The sequence below is a fragment of the Dendropsophus ebraccatus genome, chromosome 10 (genome assembly GCF_027789765.1).
Source record: "Dendropsophus ebraccatus isolate aDenEbr1 chromosome 10, aDenEbr1.pat, whole genome shotgun sequence".
Classification (NCBI taxonomy): Eukaryota; Metazoa; Chordata; class Amphibia; order Anura; family Hylidae; genus Dendropsophus; species Dendropsophus ebraccatus.
This window is the reverse complement of record NC_091463.1, coordinates 14,056,454-14,077,948: the sequence shown is the minus strand read 5'-3', so window position 1 is coordinate 14,077,948 and position 21,495 is coordinate 14,056,454. Positions and strand designations below refer to the sequence as shown.

Below are 21,495 nucleotides of genomic sequence, written 5' to 3'. Positions count from 1 at the left end.
TGTATGGCTATATCGATGGGTTTATCCATGTTTTACAGGACGACATCCAACATCTGAAGCCACCAGGAGTCAAATACTGAGTGTGCAGGTACGGAGAACGTTGTCAATCCTGAAGTTCGCACAACACTATTTTTGGCCCCATAAAAGCAGCTTTTAAAAGTTTTGGCCACTAGGTGTCTCACTTCTCGTCAATCTGCTGTCCACTACCTGTTGTCATGGGAAATCTGTCTCAAACAAAAGCCAGATCAGTACAGAACACAGGATGACCAGAAAACAGAGATTGTTTGTATTATCAAGCTTTTCTGGACTTTGCTCTGCTTCTTTTTAGGGAATACCACAGGACATGTGTTGAAACATTATATTGTTGACTGAGTGGCTTAGAATTTCTTCGAGCATGTAGCACACTCAGCATCACTGGCTTGACAGGGCATGTATTAGAGTTTTAGCAGTTGCTGACTGAGAAGCTTGTGCACTGAAGATTTACAGATACCAAGTCTGTATGCCGGGTCAGACCACTCTCATCACTACTACTAATTCGGGGAGGCGTGATTTGTTCTGATTTAGCACTTTCAAATAATTCTTGGTTCCCAATCCACTAGAATTGTGTTGCATAGTAATAACAAGACAATTAATATACACATATACCTCTACCACAAGTGCCACGGCTCAGATTGCGCCAATGTGCAGCATAGATTAGTTACACTCGCCAACTAGGTCCTTGCTTTTACATAACTCTGGGCGTTCCTGAGGCTGTCCGTGCATCCTTACCGAAATATTCACCAGCTTGATATGTTTGCAGAAATAAGTTGTAGTAAATGTTTTGTGTGTGAAAGGCCACGCCCACTTTTCACCAAGCTCCACCCACTTGGATAGCTCAATGCAAAGTGTCAAAAAGTACAAGTAAGGCAGGTGCCTTGTTGAAGTTTACACCAAAAGCTGGGATCATAAATCCCTCCTTCCCTCCTCCTTTCCCTGTCAAAATGCAGAGAATCGGCAACAAATAGGAGACACATGTGCCCCCGCCCTCCAGAATCACTTGTTACATCTCAGCAGTTTTATCCTCTTCTTTCACTGAACTTTTAGACGTCTCAAATAATGTAATACCCAATAAAAGTGCTATTAGGGGCTAGGGCACTAAAACTGAAAGAAAAATAATAAATCATATAAAACGGCTGCATTAGCGTAAAACCAATATTTGTTCTTTACATTTTTAAAGGTATAATTGTAATAATGGTTATTAATTATTTTCAGGGAAAGCAAATCATTAAAATACCAAGGAGGCCCTGAGAAAGGAAGTAATGGAAGGACAAAGTAATAACTTCTGTGCGGCTGAATACAGGTATTTAACTCATTGCAAGAGATCCCACATGGTAATGTTTATATCGTTCCACACCTGGACACTATATTCTCCAAAAGAAACAGAAAGAATGAGACAAAATAGAAAAGAAGTAAAACTATTATAATATTATAATATTGCTCCTATACAAGAATATAACTGCAGGGTCCGGGGAGGCCCTTTAGGGTCTGGTCCTGTGACAATGGGGTTGCAGGGCCATTCCGTGCCCCCCCTTCTCTGCTTGCGCACGTTTTGCGGGGATTGTGGTCGCTGACCGGCACAGTGATGTTTTTTGGTTAGGGACTCATGTGTATCAGAAGACCTGCACGTGGTACATGAGGCAATATGGTTTGGCCAAATTATATACTAACTTCTGATGTTGGTTTTAAATGTAGCTGAATAAGCTTTCGTGTCAGCCATGGGTGCGATGTGCAGCCATTTCTGTCTTTTAGGCTTGTGCATATAACTACTATAATACTGCCCCCTATAAACAAGAATATAACTACTATAATACTGCTCCTAAATACAAGAATATAACTACTATAATACTGACCTGTCTCCCCCTGCCCTGAAGTTACCTGCATGATGACATCGTATCAATAAATCACCATCACTGCATAAATCCGGTGAGTGACGCTGGTTTTTACTTTCTCAATGGCTTGTGCTGATGTAACTACTATAATACTGCTCCTATATACAGGAATATAACTACTATAATACTGCTCCTATACACAGGAATATAACTACTATAATATGGAGAGGGGTGTAACTAACACTATAGCAGCCATAGCGGCTGCTATGGGGCCCGCCGCATCAGGGGGCCCCATGGCCTGCTCCTGTAATACACTGGGCCCCCTGAGCCGTCATCATTTGCAGCACCGGGTGGCCCTGCTGGTCTCCTGGGTTTTGCAAATGTCCCTTTTACTGCAAGCACTCCTGACCAGAGCTAGCAGTTATGTAGTTATGACTTCACTTGACCGTTTAGTGGTCAGTCGGGGGGGGGCAATCAAAAGTTTGCTATGGGGCCCAGCCATTTCTAGTTACGCCCCTGAATACGGACAAGAAGAGAAAATAGCGCTGCACCTCACACCCCTTTGGCTGACACTAATGCCTCTCGGTTACATTTAAAAAACAACTCCAGGATGTTGGTATATAATTTGATCAAACCATATTGCCCCATGTACCAGCATGCAGGTCTCCTGGTTCACATGGGTCCCTACACTAACTCAACACCGTGTCAGTCAGCGACCACCATCCCAGCAAGGCGTGCACAACCAGGGAAGGGAGGCCATAGAACGGCCCTGCAACCCCACTGTCAAAGGACCAATACCCAGAGGCCCCCGTAAATCCCAGTAGGCACCGCCGGCAGAGAAAGCTGGCACCAAACAGCACAAGTGTGAACAAGGTATATGGTTTAATCAAATTATATACCAACATCCTGGAGTTGGTCTTTAAATGTAGCTGAGAAGCATTAGTATCAGCCATAGGTGTGAGGTGCAGCGCTATTTTCTCTTCTTTTCTCTCTCTTATTTTCCGTATTTTACATTTCTCCCTTTTCTCAGTGTTGGCACTCCTCCTGGTAAGACCCACATGACCGCAATTAGCAGGAGACACCTGTGCACACATGACTTGTACCTCCTATCCTTCCCATTCTACCTGCTGGAGTGTGGTGAGGGTTTTAGACCTTGTTCACACTTGTGTTGTTTGGTGACAGCTTTCTCCGCCGGCGGTGCCTGCTGTTATTTACGGGGGCCTCTGGGTATTGGTCCTGTGACAGTGGGGTCGCAGGGCCATTCCATGGCCTCCCTTTCCTGGTTGTGCACGCCTTGCGGGGATGGCGATCGCTGACTGACACGGTGGTGAGTTAGTGTAGGGCCCCATGTGAGCCAGGAGACCTGCACGCTGGTACATGGGGCAATATGGTTTGATCAAATTATATACCAACATCCTGGAGTTGGTTTTTAAATGTAGCTGAGAAGCATTAGTATCAGCCATAGGTGTGAGGTGCAGAGCTATTTTCTCTTCTTGTCCATATATAACTACTATAATACTGTTCCTATATACAAGAATATAACTACTATAACACTGCCTCCTATATACAAGAATATACCTACTAGAATACTACCTTCTATATACAAGAATATAACTACTATAATACTGCCCCTATTTACTAGAATATAACTACTATAATACTGCCCCTATTTACTAGAATATAACTACTATAATACTGCCCACTATGTACAAGCATATAACTACTATAATAATGCTCCTATATACAAGAATATAACAACTTGAGATAAGTGGACTTTATTCCTAATTTTGCAAATAGTTTGGTTTGCGACCGAACTGAAATTTTTGCACTTACTAACCTGGTCCAATATGGTGGCTGCACATTGTACATTCATTACATTAAATCAAAATCCTGGGCAAGGTTATCCATAATCCCTTGCAGCTGGGAAGTCGAATGCAAGCCACCCCCCTGGGGTTAGTATCAGGGCCAGATAGAGGATAGTGTGGGGTAAGTAGTGTAAGCTGTGTTGCTGTGAAATCGCTCCTATCCTTTCACTTTGTGTGTCAGTACACGTTGTCCACCTCTGTCCACAGCTCTCCTTGTTAATTAGACTTATTCTGCTGCCAGACATGGTTTTACAACAGGTCTCATGGTTAACCTTGCAGATGCTTCACTGGGTGAACTTTACCCAGGAAAGCTGTGAACAGTGGTGGATCACTGGTGCACAATGATACATTGTACGCCAGTAATCTACCGCTGTCCACAGTTCTCCAGGGTGAAGTTAACCCTGTGAGTCACCCACCAGGTTACATCAGGTTGACTGTTCTTATACCATGTCTGGTAGCAGAATACTGTAAATGTCATTGACAGTGACACTCATTGTGCTGCCAGACATGTTTTTAAAAAAGGCCACCTGATGTAAACTGTCTGGTGCTTCACAGAATTAACTTCACCCAGGAGAGCTGTTGACAGAGGTGGATCACTGACACACAAAATTGTATGCAAGTGATCCACCAATTTCCACAGCTCTCCTGGGTGAAGTTAATCCTTTTTAATAAGGATGTTGAAACAATAATAAAGTACTGTCACAGGACAGTTTTTATAACTCTCTCTCCTGAAGATTTTGTCAGGCACCACAACATCTAGGGCAGGTGACTCCTTACTGTAAGAGGTTAATTCAGAGATCATGTGGCCTGTCCCCTCCCCCTCTCAGCTGCCTGGGTTTTTGCACTTGTTTCATTGGCTGGGTTCACATGCTGGGCAGGACCCCCATGGTTTTCATATACTGCCCCCTTCTGCTTTCTGCCCAACCAGAGTGGGACCATGGAAAAAGAGAGGTTTTTCCCCATCCTTCTCCCGGAGGAGTGGGATCTTCTGGTGGCAACACACCCGGCTAAGTAATTACTGCAGCCCACCATCCATGCGGCCTTCACATAGAAGTAGAGATGAGCGAACCTCGAGCATGCTCGAGCCAATCCGAACCCGAACTTTCGGCACTTGATTAGCGGTGGCTGCTGAAGTTGGATAAAGCCCTAAGGCTATGTGGAAAACATGGATATAGTCATTGGCTGTATCCATGTTTTCCAGACAACCTTAGAGCTTTATCCAAGTTCAACAGCCCCAGCTAATCAAATACCGAACGTTCGGGTTTGGATGGACTCAAACCCGAACCCGGTTCGCTCATCTCTACATAGAAGTATATTTCACCTCCCTATGTACAGCATGGGGAATCCACAAGGAACCGGCAGATTCAAAAGTAGCCTTCACATATGGATAGCGCAGGTGTATACATCCAGATCCAAAAGCCGCGGGGCGGCTTTTGGATCTGGATATATACACCTGCGCTATCCATGTGTGAAGGCTACTTTTGAATCTGCCGGTTCCTTGTGGATTCCCCATGCTGTATCTCGTTACCTTCCAATGACTTTGGTCGGGTGTTCCTTCTAGGAAGCCGCTGTGTATTTGCACTTTAAGCCTTCTATAGAGTTGTGCCTAATTTTAGCACAACTTGAAAAGGTAAATGATCACTTTTATTGATTGTAAGAGTGAACTTTGGAACCGCTTAATACTACACCAGAAAGCGCCCTTCAATTTCTTTACCTCCCTATGTACACATATAGAACCACTATTATATTGTCACTATGTTCAATAATATATTTACCTTAATAATGATGAACTACTACCCCCTATAGACAAGAATATGACTATTATACTATTATACTGCCCTGAATATTAGAATGCAACTGCTATAATACTAGCTATAACGGACATGAATATAATCGCTATTATACTGTCACCATGTTCAATAATATAATTACTATAATACTGATGTACTACAACCCCCTATGGACAAGAAAATAAATCTTTAAAGGATTATTTCATGCCAAATAGCTTTCTGCTGTTAGGTTGAAACTCCGTCAACAGGAGATATCCATCAACAGGAGACAGGTTTAGAGTCTTTTATTCTAGAATAGAGTAAACAGTAGAGTAGTAGGACGGGTCATGAAGTGATGTTATGTAACATAACACATGTATTCATGGTGCTGCGAATGTATGGAAATCCAGTAAAGTAACTTAATACTCCGAGTCCACCAGTTTTACAGATCAGCGACATGTACCCTGCTGAGAGACGTCCCATCATGTGCAATAAGCCATTCACTGGGAACGGCAACCAACAATTCCTTCAGGCCTCGAGATAGATAGATATTCCTATTATCCATAAAGGACAGGAAAGGGAAATTAATGTCTTCCTAAAACACTTATCTCCCTTCATTTCCGATGTTTCTGCAGTGTGGGTCGTTTGGTAGATGGTTGCCCTTTAAGGTTAGTTCAAGTGAGTGGACGTCTTTCATCCATAACCCAACTCTTTGGGCGCAGCTGACTTGTGAGATCCTGGGTACAGAATACTTTTATTATGTGTCCATGCGTTCAAGTACGCGTTTCGCCAAGTCCCCCTGAGGTTTCCTGAAGTCTAACTGCTGGGATACTAGTAGTGGGGCCAGTGACGCCCTGCAAGATACCCCCATATAATATACAAATAACGATACAATATTGTGCCTAATTATAAGCCCGGCACAGTATTGTGCCCAAATAATAGCACCATACTATAATTTACACAGCTGCTGGCACCAGACACTGCAAAAATAGTACACTAAAAGTACACTAAAAAATCATCATGGTCACAAGCTTTGAGAAACAGATGGCCAAAAGGAGAACATGTTCTTTTTATAAGATTACAGATCATTCTCGCTATGATGCCTCCTGCAGGAAATCAGGAGACGATCCCTTGAGCCACGTTAACACGTGCCAGGTATGAAGACTTCAAAGATCTGGGTTCATGTAAGGATAGTCACCAAGGTCTGAGCAGGAAGGACTTGATATACAGGATTGCTGGACCAGTTGCAATGATTTAAGGACATATTCTATAAAGGGCAATTGGCCAGGTATTCCCATTGTCTGGGGATTTTCACCTTCTAGTGCCCTTCAAGGCTTCACGGCCCTCCGGCTGTTGCCAAACTACAATTCCCATCATGCAGTCAACAGGTATGGTGCTATTTTGGGGGATGAAAGTAGCCATGTTTTACATCCTGTAGAGCACAGGTGTCCAACTCTCCGACCTCCAGCTGTTGCAAAACTACATTTCCTATCATGCCTGGACAGCTAACGCTCTGGCTGTCCAGGCTTGATGGGAATTGTAGTTTTGTAAACAGCTGGAGGGCCGCAAGTTTGACACCTGTGTAATAGAGGAAAGTGGGCTGAACCTGCTTACTGTCCTATGTATATGGGGTGTATGGACTTTCACCTGCAACACGTAGGGGACAAGAAAGAACAGGCGTGTTGGATTTCAGCATACTGATTCTTTGTTCCCTTGGCAGGTATGCTTTTCGTTGGCTAATTGGATCTTTGTCATTCAGTGCATTGTTGTCAGCCGCACGTCACTCTGTGCAAACAATGTGCTAACAATGCCTTGAATGGGCCGCACAACTGATCGTGTCTAATGGTCCCTTTACATGGAGTGATAATTTGCGCAATCGAACGATTTCAAAGTAACTGTGTGTGTTTTTTTTTAATTATCAATGTTTAGATGGAACGATAAATCGTTTGAAAAATTCGTTATTACGATCGTTTTAAGATCGCTTAAGCCCATCTCACACATAGGGTGAATCGCTGAAAGACTGATCTGCTAATTTTCTGCAAACGATCAATGACGATTTTAGAACATGTTGAAAGATCACAATGAACGATTTGTCGCTCGTCGCTTGATCATACTCAGTGTTTACACGCGTTGATTATGGCTCAAGTGCGATCGTTATCGCGAAGATCTGAACGATAATCGTTCCATGTAAAGGGACCATAAGTCTCTCCAAAGATGCTAAAGATGATGGTTTTAGTTGTGACTGCAGCAATACTTCGTATTAATATTAGAAAGTGCTGTCACCCCAGACGCGAGACGACCCTGAGTGTATGGGGGCAGCTTTAGTTACTAAGAATGGAGATAGCCATTGGCTAATACATTGTAATAATCAGCCTGCGTACACTGATCTCTTATATAAACGTTCTTTGTCATGCATCGCAGATCGTTCCCCCCAACCCCAAATATTAATTTTCTTCAAAATACAGAAGATTTGAGTAGAACAACAGCCGCTTACCAGATGGCAGTAGTGACCTGAATTAGCCCGTTCCCCCCCTCCCGTAATGTTAACATTCCCCTGTAGGACCCTAGCATATGCACAGGAAGCGTCATTAAAATCAAGAGCCCCCCTTGTGCCGTGGTGGTGAACTGGATGCGTAGGATTCGCTCATCTGTTTCTGTCTCTACCAGTCTCAGTTTTCAGCTCCCATCAGAGGCAAATAGGGGATTTCTAACAGAGTCTTGGTGTATTCATCAGCACTGTGTATGAAGAGTGCCTGGGGTTAAGGCCCTTCATAGATGGAAGACAAAGTAACTCTCTCTAGAACTCTTGTATGGATGAAATTACATGACAACTATTTTCTTTCCTAAATTTTACCATCCCCCATTAATTTTCCTGCCCATTCACATTGGATAAAACTAAGTTCCTATCATTTTATTTTAATTTTACAAATTTGCCCCCAAAATGCAAATATGATATCTAATGTGCCAGCAGCATAGTAAATGCAGGTCTCACTGAAGGTGGCGATCAGATTTTAGGGTATATGCACATGAAGTAAGTCTGGCAGAAAACTCGCCAGCTGTATAGACTCCATTATATGCTCTGGCGGATTCTGCTGTCCACCCAGAAAATTGACAAGTCAATTCTTTGGGCAGACAACGGAATCCACCTGACCATATATTGAAGCCTATGGAGTCGGCAGAGAGGGAAGCAGGAGCGCGCAGGGACGAGCCGAAGATTTGTAAACGATTAACGATGGTTTTATGGTCAGCTCAAAAGATGCGATCAACGACTTAGGCGGGATCCCACAAAAGATGCGATCAACGACATAGAAACAAATTTTAGTTAGTCATTTGATGGTTGCCTGCATACACACGGGAAGATTATCGCTTAAGTTTGAATGATATATTGTTTTTTTGCACAATTATCTTTCCGTGTAATAGGGCAATAAGAATTTAGTTTTCCTACAACACCTCACAGGAGAAATTAAGCATTACATATTGTCCATTTAAATCTATTTGATGTCTGTGTAATCCAGGACAGGTCAGGGTCTTTGGCGTGAGCCTTTTTCCACTTTGGCCAAGAGATGAGGATCTTGAATAAAGGAGCCCCATCATGAATCCCTTTATAACCTGTGGGGTGGAGACCACTGCAAATAGAGGCAGCCCAATGCCACTATGTTTTCCTAGTTAGATTCAAACCCATGTTTTTACGACCCCCAATGCTAACCCCCCCAACCGCCCTATAATGCTAACCCCTGAGATTCTATAGAATCTGATATCTCATATTTAGTCCAGGAAACCATGAAAAATTAAAGTAGAACATGTGGAGATTGTACAGGCCTTGTAAGGGTTAACCTCTGCACGTCTCTGCATTCCAACCATGGAAAGTCCTCTAGTCAATGACAGCTTCCTAATCTGCTCTGACAGCTCGAGGTTTTGCTAAATTGTTGAGAGACTCCACGCAGTTACACATACAAAGAGAACTCCGCAGGAGTTGTGTAACCATCTGATAATCCCACATGTCACAGCTCCATGAGAGAAATTTTCTTCTCGTTTCCTGCAAATTAGTTAGCTGCGAATAGCAAATCAATCGCTGCAAAGAAGTGTGGCTTCCCATTGTGGAGAATATAGGTGCCCGGGGGTGAAGGAATACAAGTCGCACAGGATGCAGCTGCAACAAGGCCCCTATGCCTGGGGGTACCTGACAGCATGAGTGCAATGGTGTTATTACAGAGAGTAGTGGAGGTGCCGTAACAAAGGGGATTCTCATCCTGTTAAAAAGGAACCTTAAAGTGACTGTACCACCAGGCCCAGGCTGAAGCACTGGAGGCGGGCCGACCCACCCTTAGTGGGAAGAAACTCCCACCCCTTCATGACGTGACTCCATTAGAATCAATGGAACCCTATCATAGGGGGGAGGTGGTTTCCTCCCAGTAAGGGTGGGTTGACCCACCTCCAGTGCTTCTGCCTGGGCCTGGTGGTACAGTCACTTTAAGCTGTAACTGTCCCTTTGGGGGGAAAAAATGTATGTCATGGACAAAAGTTTTAATTGGTAGAGTCTTTAGAACCTCAGCGATCACTATAACAAGTGGGGAGAAGTACACAGCTGAGTGCTGCTCCTCCTCGTTCCCATAGACCGTAAATGAAAGTCCATCTTGGTCACGTGCACAGATCTGGAAGAGAACGCACCTACCATACACTTTCCCAGCTCGTTCTGAACTGTAAAATCCCAGAGAACAAAACTTTGGCCATGTCTCTACAACATGTCGAAAGTTTTTTTTTAAGTAATAGTACCCATTTTAAAGGGATTTTTTTAAAATAAATTACTAGGTGGGTATCCATCTGATGGGTGCCCCATAGGTTGAGCACAGGGCTCTTCCAGCTTTCCTATACCACCTGCTCAGCCTCACTTGAAAGAGATGTGTTTAACCCATGATAGTCAATGCAGTCTCATTGCTTTGGTGACAACACAGTACTAGGGTTATACACAGAGATTACAAGGTAATGGAGTACATAGTGACATCACAGTAAGGCCTTGTTCACACATCCGTAGACAGTCTGTAATAGTGGTCGATGTGCATCCGTAGTTGTCGGCAAAGCACGGACCTCTACATAGATAAGAGTGACCCGCCCTGCAATTGGGAGCCATAATAAGTAAGGACGTGTGAACAGGGCCATTCAGAAGATGGGCCCATAGTTGGAATCTGCAATTACGGACAAAACTACAGAACGTGTGAATGTGGCCAAACAAGGATAACGCACACAGTCACTGCACAAGCTTGATAGACAATGTGATGTTGCACAACAGGAATCACCCACACAGTGATGTCACAGCATAAGCACAGTGCTGTCAAGTTTAAGGATGGTGTACAGAGTGACATCACAGCAAAGGGAAAAAAATATTTAGAAATGCGGTTCCATTAAATTTTTTACATAAGTTTTTACCTCTTGAGTTTTTTGCGGCCTTACTTGTTGCTATTGTCTGCTGCCCCGATAGTTACATTCATGTGCATAGTGTCTCTATTTGTAGTAGATGCTCTCATAAAATTTATGAGACTTGGTGGGGAGGAGGCACAACTATTTCCAAGAGGAAAGTGAATGTGGAGTTTTTATGGGATTAGATTTTTATTATAAATTCTTCGCATGAATCGGTCCATTATTCCTCTACCGTCTAATCTTTTTTTTTTCTGATTCACTGTCAAGGTCCAGTAATAAAAGACAACGGCGGGGGTCCGCAGCCCCCATCGCTGGAATCCCTAGATTTCTGGTAGTCATCAGCTGGGCTTATCTGGCTCATACAGGTGTAAATCTGTCATCTTTGTCAGCGAGAGGAGCGAGGAGAGAATGTGACATATCAGGAACAATTACAGCACCGCAGATGAGAGCGCTGGTATGTGATGACTGAGGGGGATCTGACAGCCAACGATCGCTGGAGAGAGTCATTTCAGGGCATGTTATAGCAAAGACGGTGCTACCTGGAGAGACGTGTGTGAAAACACACATCAAGATCTATCAGTTTCTCGGAACACATGCTACTTAAGTACATTGTATCGCATGCTTCTTACTTTATGGAAAACTTGGTTTGTAAGTGACAGGGGTCGTCGAAGACTAGAAACATATCTATCTATCTATATATATATATATATATATATATATATATATATATTAGCTATCCCGCTGTAACCAGAACCAGACTTCAGCTACATAATAATAATTAGAAATGAATGAACTTACAGCAAGTTTGGCCAAACCCAAGCCTGATCGTTTGGTTGATGATTAACGCTGCCTGGAAAAGATGGATACAGCCCTAAGAGACCTATGATTCTCAGCCTGGACTTTTCCAGGCTGCAGACTAAAGCAATCAAAGGCTGAGCAATCAGGTTCAGGGCTTTCTCATCTCAAATCCTAATCATGGCTCTTTGTACTTAGATGCCCCCAGGTCTTAATGGTAGAGCAGGATAGGAAGGCCAAACAGTAATCTCACTTGAAATCCATACAAGCTTGAATCAAGTCAGAAATAATGAGTGACTATTCACCAGAAGGATTATGGCAAATAGGAGTCATAGTATCTGCAGGATGATAGAGCCGCCACTCGTCAAGGGTGCCTGTTAACACAGGTACCATTGGGATTAGAACAATGCTTGCTTTAGTATTGCAAGAAGTTATAGTGATGGTGCTCAAATAACCATTAGGATGATAAGCAATATGAAAAATACACAGTAAAAAGCAATGTCATTCTCCAACTCCAGGTTGAGGCTTTATTAAAACTGCATGCAGGTTGACATGGTGGACTCCTTGGAGCCAAAGGCCACATCTGTTCCACAGGTGCATTGCCTGCTTTCTCAAGCCATGGCTATTGATGATCTATCCTAAGGACATCATTGTAAGACTGAGTAGGTCTGACTCCCAACACAAACAATGATCAACTCTATTCATTGGCACATGACTGAACTGCAGTACTAGGCACAGCCACTAAAAGATGTATGGCGCTGTGCATGATAAACAAGAGATCACAGGCTTCAATCAACTGATCAATGAATGTTCTGGGAGCTCCACCACTAGGGATCATGTATTGACACCAAAATCTCCCTAAAAATGTTGAGACTTTTTCATACACACTTGATATTTCAGGATAACCCTTCCGCTAATATACATTGCTGCTTCTAAAACACTGAAAACAGACAGCAGATTAGCTCCTCCCTATTGTCAGACATGTCACCCATCATCTACGTTCTCTGTATCTGTTTTATTAGCCCCCACATTTCTGTGCTCTCTAGAAACTAACCATATACTAGATTTAGCTTTAGACCTGAATGGAAAACAAAAAAACATTATGTAAGGTCACTAACCCCTTATGAAAAAAAAAAAAAAAACTAAATACTTACCCAGGTCGGCACCTGCAAAGATGATGATATGTCAGAGCCATTACAGGGGCAGCTAGAGAGCCCTGGTTGCATGGAGACGCAATATGATATACTCAAACATTGAATATATGACAATCCATGGAAAGTTTTACATATGTGCTCGGGAGCATTGTCAAGTGCTTTTACATATTGACGCGAATACATTTACTACTCTGGTCGGGTTATTGAAGAAACAGACACAAGAATATTGGACAATCTGAAATTGTGTTCCCCCTTTCCAAAGACCCTAAATTACAATCAACTATTTCTTTATCGTTTTGGATCCTATCGGGTGTAAGTATTACAGCATTCTAGGCAGTAGAAATGTCCCTTGATGGCTCACTATTTTAATAGACCTGCTTGGTTTCACGTCAAGATCTACACAATTATCTAGAGATGAGCAAACTTTTAAAAAGTTTTGTTTGGCAAGTTGCCAAGTTGTCCAAACGTGTTGTCTTGGTTCAGTGATTGGCTGAGCGGGCTGGAGGCAACTGCGATCAATGGGGTAAACCAAAAACCTGTAGGAGGACCCCAGGGGAGCGCGGACAGGTGAGTATACCCTTTTTTGTTTTCTATGTGTATTAAAGTGTGCGGCCGCCATCTTTCTGAACTTGTTACGAACTTTGCAAAGAAGCTTGGTTCTGCAACAAACTTTTTGCAAAGTTTGTAACAAATGTCAGTTTGTAAAGTGTGGTTTGCTCATCTCTACGATTATCTAAGTAATAAAGCATGGCCTCTGGGTTCAGATGGTGTGGGAGATAATGATGGCTTATAGGTGGGATTTGAGGGATGACATGAAGGATTTAGATTGTTGTGACAGTGACAATAACATCTGGAAACGTCATCAAAACTTCTCTCCTTCCATGAAACAAATTCAGAAAATGAGGTGTCCTGAATCGCTGCAACATTGGAGACCATGTCTATATGAAGAGTCCATGCTGTGAGTTGTCCAAAGCTGTAATACAGCACCTATAGAACTCTATGATCCCATACTGTACCTCAATATGGCTCACAGGGGTATGTTCCCCACATTACAGTATTTCCCCCCCACATCTTTTGTCACCATTCAGTAACATAAGTTCCTCGTGGACGGGTTCTTCGGAAATTCTAAAATAAATAAACAGTTTAGAAGGGATTTTGATCAGGTCTCGGGGTTTAAGGACCTAATCTTCTGGAAACGGGGTGCAAAAGAATGAGAGATGTGTGGGAACTCTACATAATAGTGTATAGTAAAAAAGCTAAACATTATTACCATCATGGGGGTCTCAGCAGTTACATACTATCCATAACATTTTTATGATAAATTTTGTGGGCATATAAAAAATGTTTTGCCAGGATAACCCCTTTAACACTGCCTAGTTTGGTGTTGTCTGGTTTTCACCCTTTAACCCCCTTAAAGGGATCTGGACTTCTATGCAGGGGACCAGCATGGTGGCCAGGGGGCTAAAAGCCGTTTTCCGCAGGCCGACAGTGAGGAGCAAATGAGCGCTGTCATGTCAGCGCTCGTTTGCTCCTCGTTCCCCGCTCCCTGCCACCGCTAATGCACATGGCAGCAGCGAGCGGGTGAGTGTGGGAGGGGCCACGGGAGCTGCCCCGGTGATCGCTAGATCGTCCGGGCAGCCCATAGAGAATAGTGGCAGTCTGCTGCTGCCTCTCCTATTCCACGCAGCGATGGCAGCAGATCGCTGCTATCACAGTCGTTTGTTTTTCAACATGTTTGAGACACAAATGACTGCAATTATCAACTGACATGAACAATGTAGGCTGACCGCTGCCATTCCACGGGCCGATATCGGCCGATAATCGCTCCGTGGAATAGGGCCCTAAGATTGGGTATGCTGTAGGTTAGAGCTAGTCTTGTAGGCCAAGAGACATTGGTGCAAGACACAAGGGGTCAGACAGGAGAGTTGTCTGGGTACTAATGTACTAACTTAAGCCTAGACAGGCACAATTTGTTCGTATTCAATGGGTGAACAAGCAGGTCACAGTGGCAGCACAGGTTCATAGGTCAGTAACAGGTCAGGTGAGACTAAGAAAATGCTAAGTATTGGACAGTTTGCAAAGACAAATTCAGGTACAGACAATGTTTTTGAGTGTACACTCTTTGGGTGTCCATTAAGAGGCAACTGATACATGTACCCGCTAGGCAGAGATGGGAGCACAGACCAAAACACTCATGGAGAAGGTAACCTGGAGAATTTACCAGCCAGGCCGGGTTAAGCAGCATGCCAGCGGGAGCAGACCACCAGTGTTACATTGCTTATTGAGTTATTTTTTTATTATTTTGGTTGTTCACTGTTTGAGATATTATTATTACAGGGCATTATGGATTATTGATACTAATATATAGTTGTAAAAAATCCAATAAAAGACTTCATAAGAGGAACTTTTTAAAAAGTTTATTTAAATTCTTACTAGTCTCAGTAGGATATTTGGACATGCGACCCCTTGATCACCTATCATTTCTGTAATGCAATGTATTACGCCTGTCAGTGTTACATTGACAGACAGACTGGATGCCTATTAGATAAATAGATTTATTTTGTTTGTTTTCCTTCTGCGGTCCATTTAGACTTTCCACCATATCCTATTCATGATATTTTCCATGAAAGGCCTGATTTGGTAAAGAAAACGCACACACATGTTCGTCTGGTTAATTTCGGATTACGGGTTACAGGTCACTGATAAACTGAGCTCCACACATGCTAATACTCTGGAGCTCCGAATAACAGCAAATTAATAGTTTTTATGAGAAATGTGCATCTAATTACCCAGCCGAATAGGCAGAAGAGAATGGAATAATCCTGTGTTTATGAGACGGACACCCCTCCCATCAGATAAGGAACAAACCATCCAAACGAAGAAATATGACGTATATTTTCCAACCAAAGATCATTGTCCTGTCCATACACACGGACTGAGTATAATAAGCCTATTAATCACATTTACCAGTTCTTGATTCAATAATGTCAGGGAAATAAAGTAATTATAGAAAGGTATCTATGACCTGCAAACTATATGTTCTCTAGGGAAGGACTGTCACCACACAACAGCTGATGAGTACAGGCAACAAGCCCCCTAAGGCCATCTGCAAAGTCACTGCAGAACTGCTCTTTACGTATATTGGCTGCCTGCCTGTACTCAGATACCCCCAGGATTTACAGTAATGCTGAATAACCTAACCAGCAGGCAGATGCAAGAAAAACACACAAGCACGTATCAACAGTCATAGATAACAAGTATGTGATTTACATAAAGATGATAGTGGTGCAGTGGGAAGCTCCCAACTGTCTGACTTGCCGAACTGTTTGGGTTCGGCAACATTCTCCAAACCGGAACGCTTAGCATTTGACTCCTGGCAACTGGAGAAGTTGGATGCCGCCCTAGGGCTGCCAATATGACCGAAATGACATATGCTGTAATCTGTGCATAACTGCACAAGCCAAGAGGCTAGCCAGTAGAACATCACGCAAAGTTATCCAGGCGTGAGCAATGATGGTCACCTGATCCATTGCTCTGGATAAGGCTATGAGACAATTGGCTCAAACCGACTAATAAAAGAAGAGAAAATAGCAGAAACCTGAGTTATATGATGGAGCGGCCTATCATTTTATGAAAAAACAAGCTGGATGACCCCTTTAATTTGAAAAGTTATAATTTAGCAAGTTATAACCTGTATCTACTGTAGCACTTCATTTTGTTTTTAACGTTAAGAAGAGAGGATGAAATGTAATACAGAGACATTAGGGATTGCGCCTTTGATCTTTTACGACCCCAGCAATACCCCTGGTTTGTGGAAACATCCTCTTCTCTATCCTCCCTATAGGTCGCACATGTCATAACAACGTCATGTGAAATTATTACATATAACAAAGATAAGGATGTGGTTCTTGGACTGCGCCAAACGTGTCAGATTGAAACCTTCCCCTACATACCCATCTGTATTTGATTTTAAACCTTGTAAGCTCAACCTCAAGAAACACTGCTCCAGTCTTGGACAGATAAAGTTGTTCTAGTGAGGAAACACCCAGCCATGTAGACACAGAAGGAGACGTTTCATAAAAGTTGCTTTTATTAAAAGTGTGTATATTTTTTACAGCTCCCACCAGACTTATTAGAAAAAGTTTGTTAAAAGTTGCAGTTGCAGGGGGGAAGTGGATAGTAAAGCCCATGGGAGTGGAAGAGACTGCATGCGTATACTTGCTCCAAGTATCCATTATTTTACATGATTATATTTGCGAGGTTTGGTATTGTGCTCATATGAAGACTTGGAGGAGACCACCGCTGAGGCAAGGACTTCCCTCGATATATAGCTGGGACAATATGTATTGCTGTGGTGTTTTCTCAGTAACTCTGGAGATGAACTCATTTACATGTATTGTGGTCATTTTCCCACAGATAGTAAAGAGGAAAATCCCATTCCTTACCCCACCTATACTATCTCTCTGGAGCGTGTAATCCTCCGTACAATCTAATCTCCATACTTGTGGCTGTATCCGGACAAGAAGCATGACGGGGATTTCCCTGCTGCAATTTCTCATAGTGACAATCGATGAACATCTGTGTGGTCGGTGGACAATGGGAATTCAGAATAGTCGAGCTTGTCTTCCTATTATTTACAGCCAAGATGCCTTATTCTTGGGGGCTGGAGTGTCTGAAGGTGATTCATATAGGAGCTGTTACTAATTTACTGTACAGGCTGATCTCATAAAGTCATATAGAAATTCACTAAATCTTATTTGTATTATTACAAAGTTGTCCACTGAGTTCAGCCGTACTGATTGAGTTATGGTCCAGAAGAGGGAACCCCCCAGGCAATACCCCGAAACAGCTGTCTGTGGGTGGATGCCTGGCTTTGGTAATCCCTTGTTATGTCGCAATACTCACAACTGAGTTAAGCCCCTATTCCCACGGCGGCAGCGAGCGGGTGAGTGCGGGAGGGGCCATGGGGAGCTGTGGGGGGCTTCCCTAGTGATCGCTAGATCGTCCAGGCAGCACATAGAGGGTAATGGCGGTCTGCTGCCGCCGCTCCTACCCCACGATTCCACGGGACAATTATCAGCCGATAATCGTTCCGTGAACTAGGGCCTTCAGACTTTGACACAAATAAGGCCACCCTGGTATTTCGCTATTTGTGTCCCAATACTCGCAACTGAGTGGGACTTAAGGGGCTACGTATCAGCATGGTTTGGTGTTCTCCCCACTGAGATGCACCCCTTTCCTTCCCAGGAGGAATATCTGGTTATTCCCGTGTTTTGAGACTCACAACCAAGGCTCCACGGACCCCTTTCTTGCATAGGGCAATGTATCAATAGAGACCCTGGAATGAGTAGTCCATTGGATTTTTTTTTTCTGATTACAACTATATTTCTAAACAGAATCTAACTACATGTTATTGTTGGATGTTCCAGCCCTAGAGTCAGCACTTTATCTGGGGACTCGTCTAATCAAAAGGGATGTTGACTATCTCTTTATATATTTGTCACTTTTGTGTCCTCTTATGTGAAACAGGTGTCTTGGGGATGTGACTGCTACCTCTTTACATATATCATCATTTCTGAGTTTGTATCCATCGACACATGCTCCTTCAGCGGCCTGTTACGTTGTTATAATCCTAAAAAGTGACAACACAACGTGTCACCAGTTGCTGCCTTTAGGGAAAGGAATAATAACATACGGAGAAGACATTAATCTAAATCTTCCCTAACAACCTCATAAAACCTACGACCATCCAAGGGCTTTATGGATGTACGAGTTGTAATATGCTGACAGACAGTAAGAGAGTCACTCTATCATTGTGGCAGAGCTCAGCAGTCCCATCCAGGCCCATCCTGTGACTATGGCGTGTGAAGTCCACATGTCTACATGAAATTCATGGCATGCACCCGTACGCAAACCACAATACACACGGGTGAGGGGGAAGGAAGGGTGAGGACTGAACATGTTAGTGCTGCAAAGGTGTTGACCCCAATAAAGTGAACTGGAGGTCAAGGGGGGTCGGGTGAGAGTTTCAGTCTGAGAGGAAAAACAAAATAAATCAAGAAGCTGCTCCGGTGAGGAAAAACCAGCACAGAGGAGCATTTGTCTCTTATTGGGGAGGAAAATGGAAAATCTGTAATGGGAAACTTTCTACCAGAGGCGATTCTGTTATTGGAGAGGATGTTAAAAAGTTTAGACAACGTGATGGTTCAAGATCTAGTGAACATGGTCTTCTTAGTTTCCAGAAATGGTACTATCTTTCGTCATAGGCTTTGTCTGGTATTCAACCCATTCACTTGAATGACCTACACAGCCCGTGAAGGCAGTTACATTGGCTTATTAGTATTCTCTGGCCTTCCATTCACCACCTAGAGAGCTATTTAAAGAGTACCTGTCACTTAAAATTTGTTTTACATATCGTAGAGACGTCCAAAATTTTGATTGATTCGAATCTGGTTGTTGAGACCCCAATCTGATTGCTAGAACAAGTGGGAGAGAAGCTTCTCTACCTGCTCCCTGTGCACATGACCGAGACGGTCCCATAAACTTAAGGATGTATTACACGGCACGATAATCCAGAGAAAACGAGTGCCAACCTGTCAGCTCCACGCTTGCTTCCCCCTTGCTCCCTGTAGTGGGAGGGGCAGCCCAAATGATCCTTAGATTGTTCTGCCCATTGAAGTAAGTGGTGGTCTGCTGCTGCTGATCCTATTACATGGAGAGGAGTGCAACAAATGGTCGCTGCAAAAATCAGGATCTTTCAACTTGTCCTATTACACTACATGGTTACCGGCCTGAATGTTCAGTAATTGGCCAAGTAAGGCTCCGTTCACACGGAGCAAAACTGGCGGAAATCTGCGGCGGAATTCCGCCAGCCTCCGTGTCATAATGGGTGTCTATGGGAGGCTCGCACGCCTGAAGAATGAACATGCTGCGGTATTCCGCCAGTTTTGCTCCGTGTGAACGGAGCCAAAGGCCAATAATCGTTTAGTGAGTAGGGCCTGGTGTTTAGTGTAATAGGGCCTGGTAGTCCCTCTCTGGTACTTCATCTTTGCCATGTGACACAGAGTTTAGAGAACACCCTTAGTGCACACTCCAGGTTCGTTCTAGTGACTGGTTATGGTCTGAACACTTCCACCAAATTTTGACATGTCTCTACAACATGTCAGAAGTGTTTATAAAGTGACAGTGGCTATACATTTTTAATAGCTATTGGCCAAGCAGCCTATTCCTCAACTTCTCCCCATATATATGTACACTTCGGTTTGGTTGAATAAGCATGCGCTCTCAATAGATAAGAGGGGAAGAGCCATTGCCAGACACCTCTGTCCCCTCCAGACACCTCTGGCAGTGACTTCAGTGATCCTTGAGATCAGAAGAATTGGGCTTGGACATGCCTGGTCCTTCTTTCTGAGCATGTGATGTGTTGGGGGAAAGTGGACACCCCTGAACACATAACATAAGTTTAATCGTTCAGCATTTGAATACCAGTGGTTGAAGAAGTTGGATGCAGCCTTGGGGGTCTGAGAAAAATGGATACATCCTATGGCCACACTTTAGCTAAAATATTAGGGTCCTGGACAGGGGAACCTCTCTAAAGTAACCTTAAACCACTCTTATAATGCAGAACACCTTGAATGTATTGTAACTGGAGCCAGAAAAGTCTATTCGCTATGTATGCTCTAGTGCAAAGTAATCAAATAAAACTCAGAATCTGATTGGTATGAGAATATTAGCTCCACACTATTAAATATAGTAAAAAACAAAACCAAGAAAATCTGATTTATTCACAGAATTCCTCGTACTCCGCAGCTGGTAATGTGCCCAGTGTGGTTGGGCCGTCAGTTCAGCCTGGGGAATATACACTAGAAAATATCCATGTCACCTGCCAAATATGATTTCTGATGGCTCATAATAATAAATTAATGCGCTGACCAGGGAAACCGTGGATCGGCCTGGTTGTGGGAGCTTAGGAAAACACAACAGGGGCTTTGAACAATTTTTATGAGACCGATGAGCCAGGCTTCATGACTATTCCAGATGCAGTGAATGGTATTAGATGGAGCAAGGCTCGGACAGACAGCGCTTGTACGCCAGGAACGTCAGCTCTGGGGAAGGGGTAGAGCACTAATAGGGGCAGGTGGCACCGTGGCTGCACTGGTTCTAGATGGTTACGGCTCAGTGCTTGAAAGCTATTCTCTCTGCAGATATCATTGAGCTTCCAGCTCAAACGATATACATTGTGGTATACATTTATTAAAGTGCCATTATACCTACTTTTATATGATGTGATGCACCTTAGGCACTGTAGAAAATGATCTCCCATAACACTACATAAGGGGTGAGATTTATTAAAGTTGTGCCCCTGATGTACACCAAGGAGGAGGCAGAGATTCTTGCCTTCTCCCTGGCGTACAGCAGCAGTATCCCCCACTGGCCTGACAGGCGGAGAGGGGACGTGGCAAGACAGGGAGGGGCGTGGCCTCCTCCTGCACTGATTTTTTAAAGAGAAAATATCAGGAGATTGCACAAATCTGCGCCCGGGATGCTGAAGATGACGGAATGTGTGTTACCTTCCTCCTCAGGGCTGGTCCCACTCTATTAGTCGGAGTAATCTTTGTTCTGGTGCACT

At 43.5% G+C, this 21,495-nt stretch overlaps 1 protein-coding gene across 3 annotated transcripts in view; it reads right to left on the bottom strand.

The window, feature by feature from the left end:
* LOC138766004 (collagen alpha-2(I) chain-like) overlaps nt 1-21,495 on the bottom strand; it is a 159,126-nt gene that overhangs the window by 110,260 nt on the left and 27,371 nt on the right. The gene's annotated exons all lie outside the window — the stretch shown is intronic.